The sequence below is a fragment of the Sus scrofa genome, chromosome 6 (genome assembly GCF_054392235.1).
Source record: "Sus scrofa isolate SSC_HxYL_T2T_F1_AM1 chromosome 6, Sscrofa_HxYL_maternal_Yorkshire_Landrace_v2.0, whole genome shotgun sequence".
NCBI lineage: Eukaryota > Metazoa > Chordata > Mammalia > Artiodactyla > Suidae > Sus > Sus scrofa.
In genome coordinates this window covers 53096055-53105404 of record NC_139388.1, presented here as the reverse complement: position 1 = coordinate 53105404, position 9350 = coordinate 53096055, and the positions used below count along the sequence as shown (strand labels likewise).

Genomic DNA, 9350 nt, shown 5'->3' with positions numbered 1-9350 from the left:
GGTGTGGGAACTGGGAAGCTTACACAGTTAGCTGCTGATTGTGGGCAGGGCTAGGGGGCTGGGAGGAGGGCCCAGGTGACCAGAAGAGTAGGGGCGCTCAGAAGCTTAGAACAAACGCTGTGCATCAACTGACCAGAAGTAGGTCAATATTTCATCCAGATCCAAAGGCCCACTCACTGCATATCCACCCAGGACAGGCCAGAGGCTTCAGCTCCTCTCTCTCTCTCAGTTCTAACGCCCAGAGCATGCTACCAGGGATTTCTCCAGTGTTTTCACAATTTCTGATAAATTGGCCTAATCAAGAGTGTGCTTAACACACACAGACACATAGAGAAAGCCGGAGAATGAAAGATAGGAAAAGATTCTGTACCAGGAGGGACAGAGGGCACCTCATGGGATAGGTCGAGAAGAGACAGGACGGAGACAGAATTGCAAAGACACCCCCCCATCCCCACACACACCCCATACACACAGACTTGATGGTGTGATTGGTACTAGGACAAGACCGAGGATCAGAAATACCTCACATGTAAATTTATGCAAATGAGCATGCATATACCTCGGCATTGACGGGGGGGGGGGGGGGCAACCAAGAGCTCTCAAGGGCTTCTCCCAATGACACACCTTCCCTTACACCCATAGGAAACGGCCTGTCTGGGCGAGACCTTGGCCCGCTCCAAGCTCTTCCTCTTCTTGACCGTGCTCCAGAGCTTCTCCTTGGGCTCTCCCAAGCCCCTGCAGGACATCAACCTCACACCCAGGACGAACGGGCAGGGGAGGCTGCCCCCTGTGGTCCAGGTCAGCTTCCTGCCCTGCAGGGAACCGAGACAAGAGATGCAGATCCCCTCAGAGTCCTCGAATCCAGCCCCTATTTCTACGCAGAATTCATGAGTTCGAGTCCCCTGACGCCTTCCTGCTCACTGGTTCATGTGGAAAGTCCCTTCTGCAGTCTCTCCTCCATCCAGCCTGCTGCAGTTGCCACTCATCCCCAGATGCCCTGAACGGTTGACTGAGGCTTTCAGGGTCGGGAAATACTTTCAACAACTGAATGTTACCACTGCTCCGGGCACAGTTAGGATCACAGAGACCCCAAAGGAAGGAAAGATTTAGATCCAAGCCTACCCAGGATCCCTGCCTCCCTCCCTTGGCCACATCTGCACTCGGCACCCCTGCCCTCCTCCTCCTTCCTTGAACTGAAGTGGCCAGTGCAGCCCTCAACCTCTGTGCTGTGTGACTCCAGAATATCTCCCTACCTCTGATTTTATCCTCCCGAGCCAGTGAGATCAAAACAAGGTCCCACTACTATTCCTGGACTAAATGACTCTCTGTGCTGCTGTGCTTTTTTTCTTTCTTCTTTCTTTTTTTTCTTTTGGTAAAATTCACACATCATCAAATTAATCAGTAACCATTTTAAGGAGTACATTTCAATGGCATTCAGGACAACCACAGTACTGTGTAACCATCGAGTCTATCTATTCCAAAATATTTTCACTGTCATTCCTCCAGAAGGAAACTCCATCCCATTAAGATGTCAGTGCCCAATTCTTGCCTCCCACCGGCCAAGTTTAAAACCCTTGGGAGGGAGGAGTTTCCACTGTGGTACAAGGGGCCTGGTGGCTTCTTGGGAATTCTGGGCCACAGGTTCTATCCCCGGCCCAGCAGTAGGTTAAGGATCTGGAATTGCCACAGCTGCAGCTTAGGTCTTGACTATGGCTTGAATCAGATCCCTGGCCCCAGGAACTTCATATGCTGAGAGGCAGCAAAAAAAGACCAAAAAAAAAAAAAAAAAAAAACAGAAAGAAAGAAAAGAAAATACTTGGGAGGGAAAGGGAGGACAAGGGGCTGCTGTTCTTGCTGTTCTTTTTTTTTTTTTTTTTTTTTTTGTCTTTTTGTCTTTCTGGGGCCACACCCGCAGTATACCGAGGTTCCCAGGTTAGGGGTCCAATCGGAGCTGTAGCTGCTGGCCTATGCCACAGCCACAGCAACGCCTGATCCAAGCCACGTGTGCGACCTACACCATAGCTCATGGCAATGCTGGATCCTTAACCCACGGAGCAAAGCCAGGGATCGAACCCGCAACCTCATGGTTCCTAGTCAGATTCATTTCCGATGCGCCATGACGGGAATTCCTGTTCTTGCTGTTCTTGATGCTGAGAAGCAGTTGTCTTTCTTCTGTGTGGTGTGGCTGTTTCTCCCAGTCCTGGAGTAAAGCTGACTGCCACAAACCTCTCCCAAGCATCTGATGCAAGAGAGGAGAGAGTTGTTAGGAAAGAGAGGAATGGCACTTGGACAGAGTGAGAAACAATATGCAAAAGCTGTTGAGGTGGCAGAATCACAGAGACCTAGAGAGAGTCATATAGAACTCATTTTCAAATAATTGCAACTATTAAGGAATATATATATGTGTGTGTGTATATATATACATATATATATATTTTTTCTTCCCCCTCACTGGAAAAATTTTGGTGGGGCTCTTGTAAGCCACTGAGGTCATGCAGTGGATATCTTTTCTTTCTGCCCTCACATCTTCCATCACTCTTCTTCAGGTAGTTAATGCTGGGCATTTTGCTATCCCCAGTGATGAAATATTGTTGGAGCTGTCAATCAAGATTCCCCATCCAATAAGCAATGAGATCATGCTGCATCGCACAGGGAACTATATCCGGTCACTTGTGATGGAACATGATGGAGGATAATGTGAGAAAAAGGAAAGTCCTATATATATGACTGGGTTGCTTTGCTGTACAGTAGAAATTGACAGAACACTGTAAATCAACTATAATGGATAAAATAAAAATCATACAATAAAAAAAAAAAAGATGTCCCATCCAAGTTTCCCTGAGTCACATGAGTCAGGTTTGATCAATCAAATTCTCCCTGCCTGGATTTTGGTTTTGAGTGGAGTGATGTAAAAGATGCAAGCCCAAACTCCTTACATGGTCCATAAGGCTCTCTACTTCAGAGTCCACCCACTTCTCCAGAGTCATCTCTTCCCTCATCCACCCCATGGGGCTTGTTTCTGTCTCCTGACCCACCATGCCCTTTCCAGCCTGAGGGCTGCTACACTTGCTGTTCCTGTTGCCTGCAATGTTCTTCCCCTTGGACTTAGCACCTGGCTTCTTTTTCATCATCCAAATCCCTACTTAAATGGCCTCTTGACAAAGACTCCTTCCTTGAACCAATTTATGTCAGGTAGCCTTCCTAGTTTTATCACTGTTTTGTGGGTTGGTTGCACATTCACTAGCCAGCACCTTATCTGCTCGTTAATTCATTTATTGTCTACTTCCTCTAAGCTACAAGCATCACAGAAGCAGAAGCTGCATCGGTGTTGCTCCTGTGGTCTATCCAGGACATGGAACCCTGCCTGGCACATAATAAGATCATAAGGCTTTTCCCCTTTGACCTGTTAATATTGATGACTCATGGTGATAAATATCCTGATAGTGAGACCTCTTTTTCTATTGTGGAGAATCAAGGTTCAGATTTCAGGGAAGAGAAGTCTGTTCTGGGACTCTAGGTCCTTCCTTCTTCTACTGGGGTTGCAGCAAGAGGAATGGGAATAGACCAGGAACAACTCAGTTGCTTGAATTATGCAGGAGGGACCCTGGTAAAGGACGGTAATGACTTAATCCTGATGAGAGGGGCTGGGACCTGGAACCTGTTACCCGGGACCCTTTGCTGTGCTTGCACCTGGACAGACAACGCCTTGAGCAACAGACGACAAAGAAACAACAAGGGACTAAAAATAACTGCGTGCAGGCACAGTTAGGGCAAATTATGAACAACAAGATACAAAAAGCCCCAAACCCAACTGCCACTTCTGAGGAGCCAGAAGCAAAAGCACTGGACTGAGCATGACCTCTGCACACAGCACCACCAAGGGCATGGGCACCACCTGAGCTACCCCTCCAGCCCCATCCATGGGTCCATTGCTACCTTCACCCCATTTAAGGGACCAGATCACTGCCACCCACCTTGGGAACCTATTACTTCTTTTTGCTGCCTCCTGCTGCAGTGCAGGTTCCTATAATGCCTTGCCTGAATTTCTCGTCTGGCTTCTTATCAATTTCTACTGATAAAAAGAGTCCAAGAACCCTGGTCAGTAACAATGAGGTGCAAAGCAAACCTCTCTCTCTCTTTCCTCCCTCCTCTCCCTGCCCAAGGAGCTTCCTCACCACCGAAAAAATCTAGATGATTCTTTGTGTGTGGCTGCGCCATGACTCCTTTCTGTCGGCTCCTTCTCAGGCTCACAGTCTCACCTCCTCCCCTTTCTGTGTGATTGAGCTTCAGCCTGTTCACAGGAATATGCCCAAGCCAGGCGCGCTCTCTATCAACTTCTATCTTTGCCTTCATCTGGTATGAAAACTGGGAGAGTGCTTTTTTTCTGGTGCAGAAGATGGTTAATGGTGATGAGACCCCAGAGGGAGAAAAAACCCTGGTTCCAGTCAGTGTGGACATGCTACTTACTTGGTAGTCAGATTCTATTTTTGGCTTTGGCCCCTTTGAGTCTCCCCACCACCACCACCCTTTCTGCACCTCAGATACAGCTAAGAATGCCTCTGGATCCTCCATCTGTCCCACCCTTTCTGCCCGGATCTAAGTTATCTGCAAAAAAACTTCATAATCACACTTTATGGAGTCACTCGCTTTTTTTGGTCTCAAAATTTCTTCTCAGTTTCGAGAGTATTATTCAATATCTTTCTTTCCTTCCATCCTTCCTTCCTTCCTTTCCTATTTTCTTTTTCTTTCTTTTCTTTCTTTCTTTCTTTCTTTCTTTCTTTCTTTCTTTCTTTCTTTCTTTCTGTCTTTCTTTCTTTCTGTCTTTCCTTCTTTCCTTCTTTCTTCCTTTCTTCCTTTCTTTCTCTCTTTCCTTCTCCCTTCCTTTCTCTGTATCTTTTTCTTTGTCTTTTTGTATTTTGGGGGGCCATACCTGCAGCATATGGAGGTTCCCAGGCTAGGGGTCTAATCAGAGCTACAGCTGCCGGCCTACACCACAGCCACAGCAATGCCAGATCCGAGCTGCATCTGCAACCTATACCACAGCTCACTGCAACGTCAGATCCTTAACCCACTGAGTGAGGCCAGGGATCGAACCTGCAACCTCATGGTTCCTAGTCGGATTCGTTTCCACTGTGCAATGATGGGAACTCTTCTTTCTTTCTCTATATCTATCTATTTCGGCTGCTCCATTGCCTATGGAGTGCCCAGGCCAGAGATCAGAGGTAAGCAGCAGGTTCAACCTACAGCGAAGCTGTGGCAATGCCAAATCCTTTAACCCACTGTACCGGGCAGGAATTAAACCTGCATCCTGGCGCTGCAGAGACCACCACTGGTCCTGTTTCACCACAGAGAGAGCTCCTATTGGGGGGGAGGGAACCATACCTCCAGCATACAGAAGTTCCCAGGCCATGGGTCAATCCCATCACAGAAGTGACAACGCCAGATCCTTAACCCGCTGAGCCAGAGGGTACTCCTAAAAGAACACCTCCAAGCAGCTCTTTTTGTTGAGCTGAGGTTGACTCAAGGAGGCAGATAACCATCCCACCTGGGGGGAGGTGATGCTTCTTGTCCACTATGATGGGTCATATCTAGGGGATAAATATTATTACGCAAGATGTTTCCTCCTCATTGGCTTAAGTGTTTCTGATGCTAAATAAGTCTTAGGCTTTCTTTTTATACAACCTAAGGCCCCACTGAAGTGTTTTTTTGTCCTCACCCTGCCCAAAGAGAGGGAGGGAGGAAGAGAGGGCCGGGGAAGGTGAGAGACACAAAGAAGAGAGCGAGAGAGAGCCTAATAGTAAGAGTCTGAGGTCGAGTATGGCTGAAAGGGCCTGGGCTGCAGCATCTGGGGCTCCTCCCCCCACCTGCCTGTGCTGGCCTTCTCCCCTAAACCCCGCCTTGCGGTTGCAGCCCCTGGCCCAGCAGGGGGAGTACCAATGCCAGGGTGACCAGCTCCAGACCCAAGCTACATACTGTCCACAGGTCCACCAGCTTGGACCTCAGGGCATCTGGCCAGAGCTGTCGGCCCAGCCACCCCACCACCCCTGGTGAACCAGCTCCCCTCCTGCCAGGGCCAGATCTGTGTGTGGTGAGGAAGAGACCAGCCTTGGCAAGTTAGTGTTTGCTTCGCTTCAAAAAGAAAGTGTCGGGAGTTCCCATTGTGGCTCAGTGGTAACAGGCCCAACAAGCATCCATGAGGACGCTTGATCCCTGGCCTCGCTCATTGGGTTAAGGATCAGGAGTTGCCTTAAGCTCTGGTGTAGGTCTAAGACATGGCTGGGATCACACGTGGCTGTGGCTGTGGCATAGGCTGCGGACGCAGCTCAGATCCCGTGTTATGGCCTGGGTCTGCACCTGCAGCTCCCATTCGAGCCCTAGCCTGGGAACTTCCATATGTTATGGATGCAGCCCTAAAAAGCAAAACAAAAAGATAGAAAGAGAAAAAAAAGAACAGTGTCAAAGGCATGAGCCAGAGGTTATGCAATCAGAGGTCCTGCCAAGTCATGGGTGAAGGGGTGGGGGGTGGGGAGAGGGAGCAGCGAGGAGAATGAAGAGGAGGTGGAGGAGGAGGAAGGGGACCAGGAGGAGGAAGCTGCCTTTACCCCCCAACACTTCTCCAGCCCCAGCTCAGGCCTCTCCCTTAGAATACTGCCGATGTAGTCTGTTCTCTTTTTAATTAAGTTCTCGTTCAGTAAACATGTGCTGACCAGCATCTCCAGGGGCAGGGACACAGCAAAGACTGAGACAGTCCAGTAGGAGAGGCACCTGCCCTGGAGGAGGGACAGTCAAGCCCGTGTTTTCTCAGCCCTAAATCAACCAGGGCTGGGTGCTGGTCAACTGGGACAGCCCCAGGCCCCAGAGGCACCGGAATGATTCAAATTAGCATCTCAGGCTGCTTACTCTGCCCTGCCTTCCCCTCATTCCTTTCTGCCTCTTTTTTTTCTTTTTTTTCCTTTTGTTTTGGCCACTCCAGGGCATATGAATTTCCTAAGCCAGGGATCAGATCCAAGCTGCAGTTGCAACCTAAGCCACAGCTGTGGCAATGCTGGATCCTTAACCCACTGTGCCAGGGGTAGGGTGGGGGATTGAACCTGCCTCCCGGCACTCCCAAGATGCCACGGCGGGAACTCTCCACTGCTGCCTTTTCCTGTGGCCCTGTGTGCTGGGCCTCTCATTCCTGGGGGAAATGTGGCTCATGTTAAATTTTGGCATTGACCTCCCCTCTCCGTGCTATCACTCAGTCACCTCCATCACTTAGAATCCCGCGGGTGCCTATGAGAAAACGGTAGAGGCTGGTGCATCTGATCTTGTCACAACACTGAGCCTAGCCCCATCACATCAGGGCTGGGGGAGTGGGCGGCAGGACAAGAATGCATGGGCTCAGATGACCCGCCGGCCAGCAGGGTGAGGAACAGGGTTGAGCCACAAGTGCTGAGCTGCAATCATGACCCCTGCCATCACCCAGCACCATGAGTCTGAGCAAGTTTCTTCAACTCTCAGTCCTTACTTTCCCCCTCTAGAATCCCTTCCTCCAAGGGTCACTGGGACATTAACTGAGTTATGTGAGGAGCTTGGAACATCTGCCTCAGGGAGCGTATACATGAGTTAGGGGTCATTACTGGCCAACAGAGTTTTCCTGCGCTCGTGTGACCTATTAATGTGGTCACAGGGACCCTGGCAGATAACCAGAAAATCAAAGTCCCTCCCATCATGGAATTGGTAACTTCTAACAGACTTAATGCAAGCAGCATACTGAGTAAATAACATGATGTCAGCTGGTGAGAAACACCATGAAACAGGTTAAACAAGGAACTGTGATGGATACTGACCAGTGGGGGCTGCTTCAGGCTGGGTGATCAGAGGGGACTTCTTGGAGGAGGGGGCTTCTGAGAGTTATGGGAAGAGGTGGGGAGACGGTATTCCTGGCCAAGGGAGCAAGCTTGACCAACCAGGAACTGTCGGACGATGCTTCTGACAATGACTCCTCCTACCCAAGCAACAGCTCCGCGAGGACAGGGATCCTCACTGATTTATTCATCATTGTGACCGTCTGCATTGCTCTCCATGGATTCCCCATCCTCCAAGACAGTGCCAGGCACCTGGTAGGGTTTGCAGCAACCATGCGTGGAATAAATAAAAGCTGAATCAGGAGTTCCCGTTGTGACTCAGTGGTAACAAACCCGACGAGTAACCATGAGGACGCGGGTTCGATTCCTGGCCTCACTCAGTGGGTTAAGGATCCGGTGTTGCTGTGGCTGTGGTGTAGGCTGGCAGCTGCAGCTCCAGTTCAGCCCCTAGCCTGGGAACTTCCATATGCCACAGATGTGGCCCTACAAAGAAAGCAAGAAAGCAAGCAAGAAAGCAAGCAAGCAAGCAAGCAAGCAAGCAAGCAAGAAAGAAAGAAAGAAAGAAAGAAAGAAAGAAAACTGTATCTTCAGGGATGCAAAATCCTTGCGAACAGTTTCCCCAGGTGGGCGCAATAGCCACGTTACACAATCATTGCAGGGCATCTGTGACCATCAATCTTTGGACTCCAGGTGAAGAACCCTCACGTCTCCAAATTTGGGGTGGGGGTGTGGGGCATCTGCAGAGTCCCCAGCTCTCTCTCACTCTCGGGAGTGCTAAAATGATGTAGGTGTTGAAATGATGGACCAGAACCAGATGGCCTAGGTGTGGCATCCTGGCTACTAGCGGGTGACCTTGGGAAGTGACTTCACCCCCCTGCATGTCGTCGTCTCCCCCTCTGTGGAATGGAGGCAGGCATTGCACTTACCACATAGGCTTGTTGTGGGCCCCGGGGGAAGGTAGGTGCCAAGAACTTAGAACGAGCCGGGGACAGGGTCAGGGGCTAAGTGTTAGCCAGAGTCATTGACACTGAGATTTATCACGGGGATTAAGAGATCAAGTCCGTTAGGGCCTTGGCACCTAAGACACCCTAGATAAATATTGACTGTGTGGGCTTGGCCAGGTCTCCTTCAACTAGATTAGCTCTCTCCTCCCTGCTGTCCTTCTGCCTCAGGGCAGGTCTCTGACCAACTCCCTAGCTGGAGCGTTTCTCCTTCACTTGGGTCTTTCTGTCCCTCTCTGGGACTTTCTGTCTCTGTCTGTATCTCTCCTCGGAAATCTGTCTCTCGCTTCTCGAGGTCTCTATAGGTCTCTCTCTGTCTTTATCTCTGTCGACAGATCTCTGAGTGCGCGTCGCCCTGGTTCTGCCTCTACCTGTGCCTTTCTCTGATGACTTCTCCCTGTTCTTGGGGTCCCTTCCCAGAGGACTGCCTACTTCTCTCTTTGCCTGTCTCTCTGACACTGCCTCTTTCTGTCTCTCCTTGGATCTCGCGCTGTCTCTCTGC

The 9350-nt window shown here is 50.0% G+C and overlaps 1 long non-coding RNA gene across 2 annotated transcripts in view; it reads right to left on the bottom strand.

The window, feature by feature from the left end:
• Positions 1–1402: 1402 nt before the first annotated feature.
• The window catches only part of LOC110260991 (uncharacterized), a 45278-nt gene continuing 37330 nt past the window's right edge, over positions 1403–9350 (bottom strand). Inside the window, exon 3 of one of the 2 annotated variants that reach the window (XR_002344661.2) lies at positions 1403–2239. This is a non-coding gene — a long non-coding RNA (uncharacterized LOC110260991). The remainder of the gene's footprint in view (positions 2240–9350) is intronic. The other variant, XR_014805083.1, reaches the window with a different exon arrangement.